This window comes from Gossypium hirsutum, chromosome D11 (genome assembly GCF_007990345.1).
Source record: "Gossypium hirsutum isolate 1008001.06 chromosome D11, Gossypium_hirsutum_v2.1, whole genome shotgun sequence".
In the NCBI taxonomy this organism is placed as follows: Eukaryota; Viridiplantae; Streptophyta; class Magnoliopsida; order Malvales; family Malvaceae; genus Gossypium; species Gossypium hirsutum.
In genome coordinates, this window is record NC_053447.1 from 56695921 (window position 1) to 56717015 (window position 21095).

The following is a 21095-nucleotide window of genomic DNA, read 5'->3' on the forward strand; positions in this document are numbered from 1 at the left end:
TATATTAAAAAAACAGACATAATAATCTTTGAGTTCAGATTATGAGAAAAAAGAAGAAATCATTATGAATATAGGTTTAGTTATCATTATTTGCACTAACTATATATTATATTGTTTTTAATGGAGTTTGGTGGTTTGGTTAACAAGCTAATTGGTAATTAGTTGTCTAATAATAATTGGGTCATATTAAAAAATAAAGTTTGAATCACCTTATAATTGCTTTTTGTCAATCATATCCTATGCTCCTTTTAAATATATGGCTAAGTTAAAAATAAAGTTGAATTATGTATGAATATACATCTAATATAGTTCTTATCTATTTGTAGCATTGTTGGTAACATCCTCACAATTTAATCTTAAACTTTCCTCCTTTTTTTAACTCATCTTAAACTGGCCTTATTAGCAAATTACAACATCCCTCCATTTTTTTGGAATGAATAGACCCTACAATTAGCTGGTTCACCATAGATTCCCACTTAAAACAGAGTCTCTTTAATTTATTTAATTTAAGCAATTTTGTTTTTAATATAACAACCCATTTATACAAACATGTGAAGTAGGCCCTCACATGTAAGTGGACCTCTTCTCTTCATTTTCCATTTAAAATATTTTATTCCTTTTTAACTATTGTTTCACCCGTCCAACATACCAAGAACTATGAAAATTAATACTATTCTTCCCTCCTCAATTATATATGTATATATAATGTACGATGAATGTATTATACATGAATAAGAAATCATGCCACACATTAAAAAAATACTATTACATGTATTTGTTATTAATTTTTTATAATTAAGGTACAAAAATTGTCTAAACCGTAATTTTAACGTCTCATAACATAATACTTTTGTCACTAATTAAGAGGTTGTTAGCATCAGTATTTTTTTTGGGAAAAAGAACTTTTAAAATTTTATATTTTAATGTTCATGTGTTGTTATCATAAAATTCATTATTATAGATATTTATAAAATCTCGAGTTAAATTTTTGGACAAGTTATTCCCCTTATACCTTTATCAATATACATATAAATAAATATTATATATATACATATTAGTCTATGTTTGGCTTTCGAGTATCTCATCCTATTCTCTACCTAGCTTTTGATATCCTCTTTTCCATTTTGGGGTCTTTTAGGGTTTTAATTGGTACATGTTGGATGAAGGAGAGGGAGATGATGAACATGGAATTACCTCGCGGAATTGAGGGAAGATTTCAAGGCCAAGTCTTCAACGGTAATATCATTGCACAGTCCAAGAATGGTTTTGCATACGAGCCATGGGCTTAAATAATTGGAGCAAATTATGAAGACGATGATCTTGGCTTCGAGGAACTATTAACCTCTAGGCAAGTCTAATGCTTGGCTTATCCTCCTCTCTCTGGGTTTTCTTTTGGTTTTTTTTTTTGGCTGTTCTTGATAGTGTTTGGTTGCTGAGAAAATGGAGGATATCATATGAATAAGATTTGGAAACTTGACTTCATCTAAGATTTCCACGACTTTTCTTCTTTGAAACACTATTGTCTTTTTAGCAACCGAACAGGTTTTTAATTTTGTGAATGACATAGTTTCTTGTTCATCATTTATATATTCATAACCTCTCCCTCACTGGTTTTAATCTTTATATAGGTATAATAATTAATTCCATGGTAGAATTTAGATGAATATCAGTGTAGAAAAATAATGTAATCTATCAAGTTATGAAACATGCTTGTTCAAGAATGAATCACATGGAACCTGAAATTGTTTTGTGTTCCACCACTGCTTGAATTATTTGTTCTTCTCATTTTATGTTAAAAGTCCAATAGGCATTCTATTATTAACATACAGGATATATCTTTCTGATACATGAATAAATAAATAAATAGAAATTGAAGTACTATACAGATATCTGACAAAATGCCTATATCCAGATCTATATTACAATGGAAAGCCAGCTGCCCATACATATATATAAACGCTAAGGTAGAAAGAGGAAAGATAATTTTGGGAAATCTTGGTCGTGAAGTAAAGGTTATACTTGAAAATTTTTAAGGTTGTCTGTAATTGATTGAGCAAAAACATGATATGTATGTGTGTGACCTTCGATAAGGTTGGAGGAGTCGGGGATTTGGCAGCCTTTTAGAGGACACTGAGAACTTGACCTCATTTATAACATCCTTAGGGACATCCACCCAACATAGAAGCTACAAATATGTAAAATTGACAAATTAACATTACAATATAGTATTCGATTAAATATATCACATTTGATTAATGTAAATGTAAGCTTAGTTGCTAAGTTCATATTTTCATTTTCTTTTGATGTTTTTTAAGCAGTTTTATATCAATCTAAAATGATCAAATCAAAACATAAGATACCAATGTGCAATTATGGAATCTTCTTCTTCTTCTTCTTTTTCCAACTAATTAGAGTAACAGGCAGAAAGCAATGCGCAGATTTTGTAGCTTTCTTTTGCCTTTTCTTTTACGTAAAAAAAAAAAGGAAAAAAGAGATGTCAAATTCAATCAGCATTTTAACTTTAGGATAAGGATGATGAATGATGATTGATATAAATTCCATTTTATCATTATTAAAGTTTTAGCCGCCCTCCAGGTGTCTTTACCACACACATCCACAGCAAAATAGTTGGAAAAATAAATTATTAATCATTCAATTAACTATTTGACTCATCACAGAAATTGGGAAAGGAGTGTTTACTATCCAGGAAGATATCCTTCTTCCCAGGTCTTTACTTCACAGACTGACCATTGCTTTTATTCTGCTTTTTGTCAACAGGGCCACGGATTAGGTAGTTGGGTATACCAATGTTTTAAAAATGGATAGGAAATCGAATCCGTCAAACTACTTATTTTCAATTTAATTAATTTAATCATCAGTTTATAATTAAAATGTTATAAATCGGTTTAATTATAATTTTTATCGGTTTCGAGTGATTTGCATAAAGATTAATTTAATTTTTTTATTTAAATTAATATACTAATCAGTTCTCAATTTAACCGACCAATCCGATTTAGTTCTCAACATTATTTATACTCGACTTAATTGTTCCTAACAATTGGACTAGCGTCCCCTCCTAACCTCTCTCATATATATTATTTTTAAATAATCCTAACAAGCTCTCACATATCTGTTTTCTTTTCTAATAATCTTGTGTCACATGACACTTTTCAATGAGAAAGAAAACAAAAACACCCGAATATAATGTAATAAAATTATATATACTATTTGTTATACCCTTATGCTAGAACATCTCTTGTGCCTTAACAATGGAGCCTATACCCTTATAGCTACCGGAGGAACTATCTTCGAAACACTTTCAAGGACAATTTGTTGGATAAAACATGTTAGCGAATAAATATAAATATTTACTGTTGGACAAAACACGTTAGCGAATAAATATAAATACTTATATTAAATACAAGTTCTGAAAAAAATATAAATAAATATTTATATTTATATAAAACACCAGATTTAAAACAAAACAAATTAAATAACTATTTATATTTATTTAAAACTTCATATTTGAAAACAATTAAGTAAACAAGAATTTTGAAAAACCAGAAATGGAATAAGAGAATCGAGTTTTACTAGATGTTGAGGCCTATTACGTTAGTCGACTATCTCCCAGGATACAACAACAAAATAATCATGACAGTAGTACTTTTGCAGTGATCAACAAACAAATCTTGCCTTCTTTTATCACCGAAACGTTTGAAAATTTGGAGAGGAAAAAGAAAACAATTTTTTAGAGTGAAATAAATTTGTTGTGGCTGTAAAGAATTATGTAGTATTCTTTAGGTTTTTATAGGAACTCAATATGGAAGAATTTTAGAAGCTTCCATGAATAAAGATACAAATCTGCATTAAAGGAGCCTTTAAATCAATTTGAATAAAATCAAATAAAATCAAATAGAGATATTTTTCCTTTTACAACAAATTTTGTATAATATCTGTTGAGAAAAAATAAATTACATATTGGGCTAAAATATCCACAGGCCTAGAAGGGCTTGACCGGTCCAAACAATTCTCATTGCCCAAATTGTGCAGGTGTGCTCCCAACCCCAATGGATTTGGATTCGCACCCCCTACGAGCACAGGAAAGCATTAGTTTATTCATTTAATAACCATCAATTTGGTTTACATATATATACAAGTTCCACACTTGATTCCCAGTTAATGTGGGACTAATGCTTTTCATTTTCCTCAACATAATTCACAAGTAACTTACTTTGAGCATCAATTTCTCATTCATCACTCAATCATTGTAAGCATATGATATACCATTGTAAAGGTCTAATAAATTGGAATATAAAACCATAATTTTATGATTCAACTCTCCACCTTTACCAATCAATAATATGCCTCAAAGTTTCCAAAAATTACATTTTTTTCAAACACAACCATCACATTAAGTCTTATCTCATTTAATGATCCTAATTATCTAAGCTCATCAACCCCCAAAAAGGTTGTATCCAACCTACACCCTAAACCAAGCCTAAAAGAAAGTCATCATGAGATGAGAGCCCACTCTAAACTCATCCCCATCCATAAATACCACCTTTTCCAAGACCGAAAGACAAGCACGAGATACTAAAACTCAACTCTAATATTGCTTCAACCTTCTCCAACCACCCAACCCAACCAAGCGACCCTCGGCACCATTCACAGTGTGAATTGCCCTCAACCAAGCAACTCTCCACACCCCATACGGTGTGAACCACCTTTATTGTAATGCCAAAGAGTATGTGTAACCTTAGTGTTATAATAATTGGCACCGTATGTGGGAAACACTAAATAATAATATACGGCTCAACTAGCTCAATGCATGTCAAGAACACGAGTTGACGAGGCTAACTACGAACAAGGAGATTAGTACTACTAGGACTAATATTATGACTAGCATAGATATAAATGTGATCAATACGAAAAAAGAGGAGTATTACCAGCAATATCCTTGGACATAGAATCAAGGTTATCCAAGTCATAACCAACACAACCAACCAAAGGCCAAGGAAACAACCATTAGGAACATTAGTGAGAACAACCATCTCGGTACTATTAAGAGTATCTTAATCAACCAAATCTCGCGGGAGGCAAACTGTCAACCACAACACCAAGAGGTCAATAACCTGACAAAATAACACTTCGATGGCACATTAAGATAAAAAGTTTCAAGAATAACTTAGGCTTTTTCTAGAGAAATACAATCAGCAATAGGAGATCATACAACAAAATGAACAAATTATTTGCGAGCTCAAGGAAAAAAGAGGCTATTAAAAATGGTGAATATGACACCAAGGCATGAAGAAATGGCATCATTAGCAAATGGGCGAAGAGAGCACCTCACAAGAAGGGTGAAAGGGGCATAGGGTGTGGCCTAATAGGGTTAGATACAATGCCAACGAGTTCCTTGCTTGAGCAATAGATAGAATCGCTGAGAAGAGAACTGGATCTCTTAATGGTATTGACAAAACCTGAAGAGATTTCATCCTCTCAATACGCCTATAATCTTTTGATCATGCAGGTCGCAATGAAGTCAATCCTAGATTCCTTTAAGCTTCCAAAGGAAACTTATTATAGAACAGAAGACATGATAGACCACTTATATCAATATAATAGTTACATGAGGATTATGAAAGTCTCTTAGACCTTTAAATGCAAGTTGTTCTCTATAACATTGCAAAAGGACACTAGGAGTTGGTACCTAGCACTCTTAGCCAGATCTATTAAAAACTTTGATAATCTAGCTCGATAGTTTGAAAGTCACCACTCCGCCAATATTACCATAAAAAAGAACTTGATCATGTTCTTTAACACCAAATAGGAAGAATGTAAAATCTTATGAGAATACATCCAACGATTTAATATTGCCAATAAGGGAATTAAGGGCTTGACAAATGATTAGGCGATTTAAGAATTTCTGGTCTTAGGGTTTTAGGGTTTAGGGTTTTGGGTTTTGGGTTTTAGGGTTAGTGAAAGAACCCTTGTCTAGGGGTTAGTATGAAGAAGCAATTGTTCTTCGAGCATTCCTAGATTAGAAAACAACCATTGAGGTAACAAGATGAATTTTGAAGAAGGAATGAGCTTTTTTATCCACTATTTTAAGGGAAGACGCCTTTGAACATGTCCTGCACACATATTTTGAACCAAGTCACTAAAGAAGGAGTGGTGGAGGCTCCAACACCTATGAAACCTTTACCCACTTGATAGAGATCGAGAGAAAGATGTACATACTATGGATAAGTGGGACACAACGTAGAGGAATGTATGGATTTGATTAATGTTATAGAATGAGGCATGAGTAAATGATGGTTAAAATAATTTGTGAAAAGATATTTTAGACAGAGGCGGTATTAGAAAGAATATCAAGACAAAGATAGACAAGTGATAGAGAACCAATTCAGAGAACCATTAACGTAACAATAGGTGTGAAGGAAAAATGGGTACCTCAAATTGACGAAAGAAAGCTCATTTGAAGAGTATCACACCGATTGAAGCACCTTAAGAATGATTAAGAGACGGAGATAGGTAGAAAATAAGTTTCAATGAAACTAATGAAAGGATTGTCATTAACAATGATAGCAATGATCCCTCGATAATAATAGCCACCATTTTTAACCACAAAGTTAAGAGAATCTTGATGGACAAGGGAAGCACTACTAAGGTGTTGCATAGGACATTTTCAGATATATATAAATTAATGAATAACAACTGAAAAAAGTTTTTCCTATTTATGGGTTCTCTAATAAGCTAATTAAAGTGAAAGGATTAGTCATGTTTTCAATAATCTTAAGAGAATATGAATAAGATGTTATAGAAATGATGAAAATACAAGTGGTTGACTAACCTTCTGCATACAAAACCACCTTTGGACATCCACTAATGAAGAAGTTTAAAGTAACCTTGGCAACCTTCTGCATAAATGTGAAATTCCCCAGTCCAAAAGGAACTTGGACAATACAAGCATATTAACGAGCAATGTGATAATGCCTCATGTTATTATTACAAATGACTCAACCCCAAGCAATCAAAATGGGTAAAAGGGTATTTGATGTTTGCATGGAAAGATATATATATATAAGGTTATGGGTACACATAATTAATAGGAAGGTAACGAGTCTAGAAAGCTTGAACGTCCGTAGAGAAATTAGCCAATACAACGCAAAGCTAACAAGGGAAATTGAAAGCATCTGTCTCTAATCAGGAAAGGAAGACAAGGTACCATAGATGTCTACCACCATTCCAAGGTAACACAAGGCACACTAAAAAAAATTAAGACATGTATATGTCTTTTCCTAGATCGGGGTAGACATGCAAGGAGTAGATCCCAGTGTAATGGAGAACTCGCTAAAGGTTTACCAACACCAATGTCATACAGTAGAAAACTACGAAGTTTACCCTTGATAAGATTTTAATAGTGAAAGAAAAGGTGTAGAGGCTGCTTGCAACCAACTTTATTAGAGAAATCACATACCCAAAATGGTCATTGTTAGCCCTAATTTTTTAAATGTTTTAATATAACAAAATAAAATAAAATAATAAAATATAAAATTTGAAACCAATTGATAATCTCATAAAATTATTTTCAAGTGTTTACAGATTCATAAGATGGTGTAATTGTAAAATGCCTTTGAAAAATCTCAATTCAAAACCATTTTTACCAAATATACTTCTACCTGTACAAGTGAACAATTGCATCATAGAAGCAATTCAAAAAACACCCCAAGTATTCTGTCAAAATTCTACGACTTTAGGGCTCTTCTTTCAAAATTTGTGTTATTGTACTAATACTTGGGGACACTTCACTGATACAAGTAAGTCAGTAAGCATTTTTTGTTTCCCCTACACATTTTACCAATACAAACATGGGCACAAGTCATAAACCTTGAAACCCTCAAACTTCTACCGATACAAATACTTTTCCATCAGTACACTAGGCTTCAATGGTCACATTTTCAAAGAATTCTACAGGTACAAGTCCACTTTTACCGATACGAGTTGCCTGCAATATACAATTAATGCTCGAATTTATTGCTACAATAGCTCTAATTTACTCCCAACATCTCCAAAAAATTCCAAGGTTGTTAAAAGGCATAAATATAAGTTAATAGCTCTATATTGAAGACAAGAAACAAGTTTGTAAAGTCAATTGTACAAAAATCCAATCATTTCATTGATATTCTCTTTGTTTTTCAAAACACACTTAGGTAATAAGCTCTTTCATTCTTTCAAGTGTTTTATTGACATTAAGTGAGCTTCATCATTGTAATATATTCCTTAGAGAGGTGTCATTAATCCTTTAAATGCCATATTTGTTTCATTTTCGGTCCACAATGAGACAATATTATCTCTAAGATCTTTCGTTTCCTTAAATCCTTATAGAAAAACACACACAGGGTTAGTGGTTCCTGAATCAATGACCCAATAATCTATTGATTCTTCCACTAAAAAAATTTATTTCATAAATAGTTTCATACATTTACCCTTGATGGCTAGGTAATCCTTCCCCTCTTTATAGTTGGTCTTGAAGTTCCCTTTTCTTATTGTAGAAGAAACATTTAGACTTAGATAAGTTTTTAGGCTTCTTAGTTCTTTCCTTTTCCACTTTAGGTGGCCTAGAGGACTTTATCTTGTTTCTCTTAGCATGCTTTCCTTTCCCTTTAGAGGAAGAAGCAACTGATAAGTAAGTTTTTACTTTTCAGACTAGTTAACTTCTATTTAGCATCAGCTCATAGGATTGTAACTCATTCATGAGTTGTGTAAGTACCCGTTTCGTATTTCCATGGTTATGCGGGCCTGAAGCTTGCAAAGTCCTTGGACAAAGCTTTTGAACACCATTTCAATTTGTGTGTTTTGGTCCAAATTGGCCTCTTTATTAGTGGTCTCAAAAACGTAACCCATAAGAGTAATCATATGGTTTTTTACCAAAGTCTGTTGGGCATTCATCAAACTAGTTATAGCTGACTGTCAAGCCAAGACAGCTTGGCCTCTGAACATGTCCCTTAGCTTGTCTAACATCGCTTTGGTAGAATCATAGCTCTTCAATTTCTTATAAAGAGTATTGTTCACACTTGCCAACATATAATAATGAACTATCTCATCAGATTCTTTTTGTAACGCCTTAACCTGACCAGATTCACCGAGTCTGGATCTCGGGTGTTACTAAACGATACAAACATTTAACAAAAGTAGTTTGCTATTTCCCATATATTTAAAAATCTGTTATGTGAAGTTCCAAAAGAAAACCTTAACATTTGGAAATTTAAAATAAAAATAAATAACTTATTACATCAGACTTGATACATATCTTTAATAGTTAGAAACTATTTTAAGATAGACTAAAAAGGTGTATTCAAGATTGCGCCACAAATCCATTGTATGCATAATAGCTGACTATACCACCAACTTGGCGTACTCCTAACGTTGTCCCTCCAGGTAAAGTCTCTCCTCAACATACCTAAAAAGTAATAATAAACCTTACAAGTACAAGAGTACTTAGTGAACTCACTATAACCATACATGTATGAATATTTTGTAGTCTTTTATGAATAACTAAGAGTCAACCAAATTTTGTGCCATTTACTTCAGCTGATACCATAACAGTGTTATCATTCTCTTATACGCCAGTTGTCATACCCTTATCATACTTAACCTTTCTTATCTTGTTAACTGAGGAATCCTTCCAATCATTTCATAAATCTCTTAATCCATAATACTTACTTAACAGAACATACCCTTAGAAACCACATCCAATAATCCATACATTAACCAATACTCTTCTCTCAAACAATTGTTCATTGACATTATCTTGGGTGGATACATATATATATATGGTGGATACTTACATAGAATTTCATACCATACTCATACTTACCCTGATTCAGTTCTGTACATATATCCATACTGATAATTCACTGTGTATAACATTTAGATGAGCTCCATATCATGCTATATCAAAATTTCATAATTCAAAATAGCATTTACTCATATTTAAAATAATTTTAAAAGAAGATACAATACCTCTTCCTTTCCGTATTTATATTTCATTAAGACGGATACTCTTCTCAACATACAGATATATATTTCTTTTTTATGGAACCCCTGCGAATTTATTCAACTCTTACTCCTGAGCATATCAATACCTTGTCTTGGTCGTACTTATTATAGAACTATTATAATTTACTCATATTTTACCATAGAGAAAGACATTCATATTCATAGCTTACCAGATATTACTGACAGTTCAAACCACATAGACTTAGCAGAACACACCATACAAACAATCATATAGAGTATGCCACTAATGCGATCTATTCAGAATTTGCCACAAAGGCATTCCTTTTAGAGTTCGCCACTAATGTTATTCTTTTAGGGTTCTCAACTAAGGTTATTCTTCTAGAGTTTGCCACAAAGGCTATTCTTAGTTGTCGTGTTTACCATATGGATTTGCCTAAACTCATATTTACCCAACATCGTCCTGGGACATGTAGAGAACCCTATTGGGTAATCACCATTCCTTAGTTCTTTTTTCAAAGGGTGTCATAGCCATGAACTTTTCCTTTAGAATTTATATCAGAATTCATGTTTTCAGTCTCAATGGACTCCATTAGACACCACTACGGTGAACAAACATAGACTCTCTTGATAGACCCTTCATGCATTGACACAATCTAAATTCAACATTTTACTTCACTAACTTACACTTAGTCAGAACACACACATCTTATAGCATACATTTCAGACATATATAGGCTCAGTCATACTCCAATGTTTCAATACTCGTACACCAATCATCACATATTATACTTTTCGTGACTTCAGATCCAGATTTTAATCAATTTCCTATAGATGACTCACAATATGAACAATATACATGCAAGATTCAGCATAGAACTCACCTAATTCTCACTAATGGTAGTTCAAAACTCCATATCTGGATATCCATCTCGAACCAAGAGCAACCATTGCTTTCAAAACATAAGAACATTATTAAGACTCATTCGTATACAATTTACCATCGATTCGAGCATTGACAACTCTCATACAAAGCCTTATTCTTACATCTTACTATTCATGCACCTCTTTTAGACTTACTTTTTCAGAATTTAACATGCAAAATAGTAATACTTACATAACTATGGAATAGCCACTGATCATGACATAAACTTAGCTTCTAGATTATGGATAAAGAGATAAATCCAGACTTAAAGAAGGTATCAGTAAATTCCACTTAAGGAAGAGGAAGAAGAAAGAAGAATAACCCATTTCATAACACACTTTCACATATAAATATGAATCATCTTGCTTAATGAAATTTAATAAGTGTCATATGTATCAAAACTTGCCTTTTTAATAGCCTATAATTTCTGAGAAAAATATAAATAAGTTCCCTTTATCAAACTTATCAGGTTAAACTATACGGTTGGTTTCTAACCAGATTACTTAAAGTCTAACTAGCATAATATTCTACACAAACTAAGTGTACTATACTTTTGACAAATATTCATCTCATATTTCCCTTTTATCCCTTAACACGAACGTCTCCTTAATATAGCAGAATCTTATGAAATCAAATTCTTACTAACTCAAGTGGTTGTTACTATATGCCCACACGTATGTGCCAAAAATGATCATTTGGGCAGATAACACCATACTAGACAAACTGTTTATTGCTATACGCCAAAAATTTTAGATCTGCCAAAACTAGGGTGTTACACTTTTCAGCAATTTCTAACCTTAACTTGGTTGGCTGAAAGACATTTAGTATCAAGAATTGTCGTGAGTTTCTCACAGCTTAGGACATTCATAAGGTTCATTTTCTATTCTTTATAGTTATTTTCATTCAATTTTTTCTCAGTAAAGATATTCAATAAGGGAGTTATAGTTATTTTTGAACTAAAATTAAAAAACATCAATTCATTAATATCTTTGTATTAAGGAAATATTTTGAAAAGCTTTTGCAACATATAATATGCATTAAGATGGTGCATGCGTCTTACATTAAACCCTGAAAAACATTTATAAGTTGTTGCAATGATAATTCCTACATCCATTGAATTAAGTCACCCTTGGGAAATCTTAATCAACTAGTAAGAACGTGCATTTCCATCCAATTAATACATGGACCTAATTCCTTAGGTATTCACACATACTAATAATCATTTAATGGTTGACCATTATTCTCACACTATCATATTTGGTGTTGTCATCTTCAAGGAGGTCTCCAATGGTTGGAGTAACATAAGGGGTAAAGTTAAGCACCTTATAATCTAAAGTCTCCTTATTCCAACTATCTTACACCTCATTAGTAGGTTTTTTTATATTAACAAAATTCGGTAAAAACTTAATGGTTGTCAAGCAAATGCTTGAAAAGTTAAAGGGCCCATACAACATTTAAACATAAGCTAACATTACAGCCTAGACTTGGACAATGTTCAAGGTAACTCTTTACAATTTTCCTTCCAAATAGTGTCCAAGGTCGAGTAATATTTTTTTAATTGGTGATATTTTTCTCTTTCACATTTTTTAATGACGCTTAGCTCAAGATGGAAACCATCCAATTCCCTCATTAATAGATCTGCTACTTTTTTTCAACCCATCAATCTTTTGAAAAGATATTACAGTTTGTTCCTTCAGCCTTGTCATTTCTTATCCATCCATTTTTTTCCTACAAAAAACTTTAACCTCCTCCTTAGAAGTGGCTAGCCTAACCTTTAACTCTCACACGACCCTTTTATCAACAACTAACTCTTTTTTTTCAAACCTTTCGTCTAAACCATAAACACTACCAACTCAATGCTTAATTATAGCTTCATTTTTCTTTTCAAAGTTGCATTAACAATAAGGCATTTTTTTGTTCATCGCAATCATCATTAGCAAGGCCTCAAGTAATAAAGAGACTCCTCATTGAGTCAAAGTTTAGATTGGTTGGAGAATGAAGTTCCATATGTCACATCCTAAAAACTGGGTTAGTAGAAATTGGGTTAATGAACCGAGAGTGGTCACGCCCGAATTCCTTTTAGTGATTGAGTAGTGGTGGAGCTGTCCTTGATGACCTGTATTCGAATACCTTCCCTCACAGTATTTTCTATGTGGTACAATTTTGCATCAAACCTTAGCAAAGGTCACACCATGTTTTTAAAATAAATATTGTAGGAATTATAATAAGAAAGTGAGTTGGTTTAATGGTTAAGTGCTTAGATAATTTTCTAAAGATTCTATGTTCAATTCCCCATATTCTCATATTTTTTATTGAAATTTTGGCTCATAAAAATTTGGTCAAAGCTTCCATAACCGTCCACTCCTACTTACAATGCAAAAAAAGATTATTTCCTCCTTTAGCTAGTAAACATTTCCTCAATATCCCCCTTTTCACTCCCATGATCCCTTTTTTGCTCATTTGTCCCCACAACATGTTTATTTTTCCACCATTACCTTGTGTGACATACACTGAACCTGGACAAGGTGAATGGCAACCTTTTATTGTTCATCTTTTATTTTCCTATTCATTTTTGCCACCCTTATTTTTTCTCCTCCTTATTTCCCCAATTTTTTTTCTTTTGTTTTAGCCATCAACCACCATTTGTATTAATTTTCCTCCTTTCCTCTACCCCCATTTGCCTCAAACCACAAACGTCACCACCAGACCTCCATCTTGCTGCTACTTCTCTCCTCTATTTTCTCCTTTATCGCCCTTAGCACCGCCTTTATCCACCGTGTCAACCACCGAGAGCCACCATGCATCTTCATCCTCTTTTTTATATTTTTTTATTTTCTCCTCTCTTCTCCTTTAAGGAGTGATCGAAACCATAACCCCTTTTATTTCTCCCTTACTGGACCACTGCCTCTGATGCCAAACTGCCACCGTCGCTACTAATGTAGAACCACCGTCAACAGTGGGGATTTTTTATCCATTCTTCTTCATTTTCAATTATTCATTATTCTTTTTAGTAGTCAAGAAACTTCTACACTAATTATTTTGTTTAATTCTTAATCCGAAACTTTATTTTCTTGAATTTATTTTCAAATAGTCCTCCTTTTTAAATATTTCTTTCCCCTCTAATCCGTGATCAATATGATCCGTCGATCCTTCCATTCTAATCGTGATAGTGTAAGTGTAAGGGTGGTGTTGAAATGTTTTTCTCCTCCCTATTTCTTCCCTTGGCTGAATACTTTTGAGGGCCTTAATGATTTATTCTCTCAAATATTAACATATCATATGTCTTGTTTATTGAAGGGCCGATTGGCACCAACTCGAGATAACTAATCCAAGTGATTACTTTTCTAAGGGTAAGTGTTAATAGGAAAATCGATACCAACTAACGTATCAACCTTACTAATGGTAACCTTATTTTGAAAAGAATGTTGTGTGATACTGATGCTTATTATTGATTTGGAAAATATGTACATCTCATTCTCATGTTATGTGATTATATGGTATATGTAATGTTCACATGAAAATAAATTGTGAAATTTTGGTACCATGTGTACATATAAGATTTGCATGTTACACATGCCTATATGATTTGAGTGATTCTGGCCATATCACATGCATGAGTTGAGATATATGTAAGGTGGAAGTATGTGGCAGTTTATTTGCATTAATGTGACACTGTTCACGATTTTGATTATGTGGCGGTATACTTGTAATTTTGGTAGCTTGTCCACGATATTGATTATTGGCAGTTTATTTGCGATTTTGGTGACAGTGTTCACAATCTGGTGTGTTGGATGGATGAGTTCTAGGAAAAACTCGATTATGGTGAGTAGTGGAGATGGGTAGGATCGTTTTCACAAAATCTGCATTGTTTTTCAAAATGTGCATTGACATGATCACGCATAGTATAAGTGTGAAATATTGAGTTATATGAAATTGATACAATTACTATGATTCTATAATGTATATGTTTATATGTATGTGATTCTGTTTATGTTAATCTCACACTGAGCTTTATAGCTCACCCCCTTTAGTTTTCTGATTTTACAGATAACCCCGAGGTTAGGATTCAACGACGGCATTTGAAGGAGTTTCTCAAAAGTATTTTTCAATTAAAGTAATTAAATTTTATTTTGATATTTTGGGTTTGTAATAAGTTTGTGTATGGACTGTGGCATGAGACTTTTTTTGGGGAATTTTTCATTCTGATTTGCATAAATTACTTGCATGACATTAAGTTTTAAAAATAGCATAAATTAGTATTTGATGAGATTTCACTTGAAACTCAGTTTTTAAAATAAAATTTGTCAATAACACATTTTTTCGCTGCATTTTTGAAAAATGAGTTTTCTAATAAAATTAGGCTTAGTTTTCAAAATTATTAATATTTACAAATGAGTTTTCTAAAGACATTTGATTTATGAAGTTAATATGTTTTTATTTCTGAAATAATGACGAATAACCAAGTTCTCCAATTTCAAATAAAAAGACAAATTATTTAGAAGTATGATTGAAAATTAGAAATAGTTTTGAATAAAAGATTGAATGTTTACAATTGAGATATTATTTATTTCGATTCCTGAAATTTGCACGATTTTTATGAAATTAAAATAAATGTTTTATTTCATTTGTTTTGAATTCGTAAGACAATAGTTTTAAAAAAAATTCAAAATTCTAAAAGTTTATTTCAGCCATTTTCATGGACAAATAGTTTCTGGAATGAGATCGAAATTAAAGTTGAACATTATATTTTACTAGTTTTGAATAAATTGCGCAAATGGTTTAAAAAAATACGTTCGAAATCAAGAAAGTTTTTCTAAGCCATTCTAGTGGCCAATGTAGCTTTTCGAATTCAGTCATATCGACTAGGTCGAGTTTGAGGTGCTACACCAGGTAATCAATTTTCACATTGATCTTTATCGAGAGTGTATTGTGCTTGAGGAATCTAAAGGAAAACCATCAGTAGATACTGACCTTCATCAAGAAAAGGGTTCCTCAAAATCTTCCTTACTCAATTCCTTCTTCCTCTAGCTTTAAGAACCCTCAGCCATGGTCGTGATCTACATAGCACCCTCACTTTGACCTAGCTTAGAGGCATTGGCGATGAGTAAAGACACAACAAGATGAGAAGTTTGGTGAATTGGCATAATGATGACGCCAGAAATAGGGATAGCCAAAAACGTATCAATAATGGTACGTATTGCCTCGCTAAGCATAGTGACATCCATAGCCAACATCATCACTGGTAAAGATGATGAAAAAGGAGAAGGTTTAGTAGTTGGGGTAGGCATGACCTAACAAATGTAGAAGATTTAGGAGTATTAACAACACTCTTCCTAATCCAGTTTTACTAAGATTCTTGCTAATTGATAATGCATAGTGTTGTTCCTATAAAGCATCACATAAGGAATAAATACGCAATCAGTAAAACCAACTCCACATTGTATATATCCAGAAACCTAAACCTCAGGGTTCTCATTAAATTACGAACAATTGAAGCACCCATACCACATTTGGGTGTAGCAAGACTTAGCTTCACCTTTGCATGTTGTTTTATCTCTTTGCAGATAACATCCTCTTTATTAGAAGGAATAACCTCTCCAAGAGGGTGGGTTTGGGTTTGGCAATCCCTTTCGAAAACGATGATCACCAAAAGAGTTGTGCTTACCAACCTTTGCTTCTTTAGCACCCATGAGGCAACGAGCTTCGCCATTTTTTGTTTAGACAAAGATTTTGAGGAAGGGGAGGAAGCACATGTATTTTCCCTTTGCTTTTTGGATTCCTCTATTATTTCAACTAGCCTGCACCCTAGATTGCCAAAAGATCCTACAAGCTAAACCCCATCTTGTGTGGGCCAAGCCCCTATTATGTGGCCTTGAAGTTTTTAGCATCAATAGGGACAACCCCATTTAAAGTCTTTCTTTCCAAGAAATGAACCCAAATGGGGTCAAGCTTTAATAACTTTTTTTACGAAAAAGTAAGAACCTAGCTTATAATGATTAAATTAGGCTTCAACGCAATCTTCTTTATGGTTGGGCCTTCGAGCAAGATTTAAAAAATTGGAATCTTGCTACACAATAGGAAAGGGGAAGACATTCTAATAATCTTTCACAAAGATATACTGGCCTTTCTCCTAGTGTCAATTACTTGACTTGTCAACAATAGGTGTGCTGACATGTTTTTGTCGTTGAAAGAAGCAAAGCCCTTGTTAACCTTGCTTATGAGGAAATTGTAGAAAATAAAAAAATTTGAAACCTATCAAGGCATGGCTCCTCTCCCCTAATTCAACAATCTAGGGAAAACCCCACCAATTGGAACTAAGATCTTCGATGAAGTATTAGTGGTGTGTTAGATTCAATATAAAAAAATGAATAGTATAAAAATGAGCTGACACCTGTCAAACCACAGTGCACGATTGTCATCAAAGTAATAAGATGAAATGAAAACTTTCTAGGTGTATATCGAGGATTGTGTCCCAAGGGATTTATCGTATAAACTTAAGAAATAAAGGTTGGGAGGTATAAAAGGGTTAAATACTAACTAAGATAACTTATGGTTACTAATAGAATTACAGAAATATTATCAATGTGACCAATGAGTTAAATTTGTAATAACTAAGGGCTAAACTAAAAGGTAAATTAATGATTAACTGTTAAATACCAAGCTAGATGCAGAATGATCAAATAGTGACTAATAATATTACTAACATGCTAACATGGATTTAATAATTACGCTCTACTTAACATGCAAATGTGCTACCCCTATATTCCAAATCTATCTCTTGAGATGCATCAAGTAGAACGATCACCTCTAACACTTAACTCTCACAAATATTAGGCTAGCAAACACCTCATATCTCCAATCTAGGGCTCGGTGTGCTAAAGGAATGGTTCTTGTAAAAGTCAGCTCTAAAAAGTATTCCCTAAACAAGTTCCTACTTAGGGCGTCACTCCAAATCCTTTTAAGTCCATCTATTTAATTGCATGTATCATAAACAAAGCAAGATAAACCCACTTCACATATTTTGCCACACTATTAGTCATGTAAAAGTTTAGCTATCCATGGAATTCAAACACTCAATAGTAACAATATCAAGAATCATCATCATTTGTGCAATAAAAATGAAGAGATTAATTTTAAAGATGCTTAGTAATAAATGATAGCCCAATATTGAAAAATCCAAGTGTAGAATCCAAGCTTTTTCTTGAAGTTCCAACTTTGTGTACTTTATTTCAAGAAAATGACCAAAATAAAAGAAACTTTTACTGAATTAAACTATGTCAAGGTCTTACAAAATGTATTAAAAAGGAAACTACATGAAACTTTTAAAATAAAAAGGAAAAGACTAGAAAATTAAAGGAAAACCTAAAACAAAAACGGAGGAAAACTAAAACCTATCCTAGATTCAATTTTCAGTCTCTTCTCCTATCCAATAGCTAAAATTGGAAAAAAAAATTTATATCAAGGAATCCATGCAAGACAAAAGATAGATTTTCCCTTAATGAATGTGTAAAAAACAAGAAAAGGTTGCAACCTTGCTTGCATCATGTCATGACCCTACCTCAATTTCCTTTAAGTTACCCTTATAACTATCCTAGATATAGCTTAATGTCATGACCTTCAATGGTGAATGTTGTGACTCTTAAGTAATGAGTCGTCTTCTGTGTTAACTAGCCTTAAGCATTGCGACCCCACATTCATGTAACATCGCAACTTCCACATAAATGATTGGGCTCTATTTTAGATGGCCTTTGATGTCATAACCTAGCTTGAGATAACATTGCGACTAAAGTCTACTTTAGCCTTGTATTGCAACATAGGACTTAAGGTTGCAACCTTGCTCAGGTTCATGTCATGACCCACATTGTTGTTTCAACTCTCTTTATAGAATTTGGCCTTTTCCACCTTTTTCATGAAGACGGATATCATAATATTTATTCAAACACTAAAGTAGTATGAAAATATAACAAAGAATTTCTAAACTAGCATGCATAATCCTATAATACTAAAAAGACTTCTAAAATTGAAGGTTTTCACTAAAAAAAGTCAAGAATAAGAATAGAAAGAATGCCAAAATATACACTAATTATCTACTCATGAATCCTCCTAATAATTGATTTGGTCCCATGCTGCATGATTGCAAAACCTCCCCAAACCAAAGGTAAATAAGGAGGTGAAAACCTAATTCAAAGATATGCAATGGTAGGAGTGTACCCATTTGGTTGCATGTTATGTCGCTTAGTTGGTGCTCACCCTCTCTAATAGAGAACCTATACCGATTAAGGGATCCTCAAGCCTACTCAAGTGAAGAACTTGGTGTATGTCCTCCACCTTGGTGGTACAAAAGACATAGTCACTCATGGTAGGGATATCATTCCCTTGTACTTTTCTTTCCCCATTTCCAGGTTTTATAGAAAGACCCTTCATGGATACAATGCAAATAGAAAACAAAAGGAAAAGGCAAATAAAGAAAATCAAATTTCTAAAAGAAAAGGAAGGAAAAACTTACCCAAAGTAAAAAAAAAAGAATTCCTAATGGTTTTTGGAAAATAAAGAGCAAAAAAAAAAATACAAGCATTAGGGGAAAAACTCAAGAAGCATGAAAGTGCAAACCATAAAGCTTCAAATCTTATATTCATAAATAAGGAAATGATAGGATGTTAAAATGACAAAAGGAAAGTAACTCTTGGAACCAGTGTAATTATTAGTCAGTTAAATGACACCATGCTAAAAATAAGCAATTATGCCCATTAAAGGCATAATTTCGAAAGAACCACACAAGTAATCATTGTATCCCAACATTGGTATTTTAAACAACAACAGTCTCTGCCATTTCCAACCGGACATTGCCCATGCACCATATGATGATAGTTTCAAAGTAACTTGCTTTATATGTTCCTCTTTAATTAGGGGAAATTATTATACCCTTACGCCAGAACATCCTTTACACCTTAAGAATAAAGCTTATGCCATTATAGCTACTTAGGGATGCATCTGTAGAACACCATCAATGACAACCATCACAATGGCTCTAATCTCATTTAATGATCTCAACTCCCCAGGCTCACCAACCCCTAGGAAAGTTACATCCAACCTACTTCCCAAGCTCACCAACTGTCAAAAAGGTCATATCTAGTCTACACCCTAAACCTAGCCTAAGGTTGGACTCTATTTGAAAGTCATCAAGAGATGAGGGCCCACTCTATTTCATTCTCCATCTATAAATACCTCATCCTCCAAAAAGAATGACAGATAAGCACATAGTATTGAAACTTTGCTCTAATATTGTCTCAACCTTCTTCAACCATCTAACTAAATTGCTCTTTGCACTACTCACGATGTAATCATCTTCAACAAAATTACTCTCCGCACCATATATAGTGTGGATTGCCTTCATTTATAATGCCTAAAACCTTTTATAACTTTGATTTTATAACACAATTAATAGATATTTAATTTAAAATTTTATTATTATTTAAAAATAATTCACTTAATAAATTACGTTTTTAAATAAAAAGTAATACGTCAACTTGCTTTTGCTATAAAATTAAACTTTTTCTCCCTCAAACAATTTGGTGGATTAATTCATCAAATTTGAAGAATATTCAGCATCTCTCCTAAAGATGGTTACAAGTTGGGATTCGGATTGACAACCTTTTCAATAGCACGCTATAACCTTATATATATATATATAAAGCTTTTTATTAAGTTTAATCCCCAGTTATGGATGGTACTATAAAGTTTGAAAGTGGACAGTGGCAATAATTAATGATCTGAAACATCCTTTATGGAATATTTGCTTCTTAATTCTTTGGTGGATTGTCTGGTTGTCATAAATGTTCTTTAGTACATAACTGAAAGCAATATTACAGCCTTACTTTAATGGAGCTTTGTAACCTTTAAAATTTCATTTCACTTTTGTCAAAAATTGCTTTTGTTAGGTACATTAGGCAATCCATGAGGTGGGATTTATTTATTTGTTTATTTATAATCAAGGTTTGCAGCAGGGCAGGTGGAATATCTTAAGCAAACTCTGCTGGCTTCCAGAAAAAAAATAACAATAATACTCAGCTTTGTCAAAAGCTTTTTGTATAAAATTTACAGGATAAATTAAAGATAAAGTTTTCGTTTTGATCATTTAACTAAAAAAATTATA

The 21095-nt window shown here is 32.8% G+C and overlaps 1 long non-coding RNA gene across 1 annotated transcript; it reads left to right on the forward strand.

Moving 5' to 3' along the window:
* The first annotated feature begins 13875 nt into the window (after positions 1 to 13875).
* LOC121223320 (uncharacterized) lies at positions 13876 to 15135 on the forward strand. The gene is made up of 3 exons (XR_005920635.1): positions 13876 to 14113; positions 14240 to 14292; positions 14990 to 15135. It is a non-coding gene; the product is annotated as an uncharacterized lncRNA (long non-coding RNA).
* The last annotated feature ends 5960 nt before the right edge of the window (positions 15136 to 21095 follow it).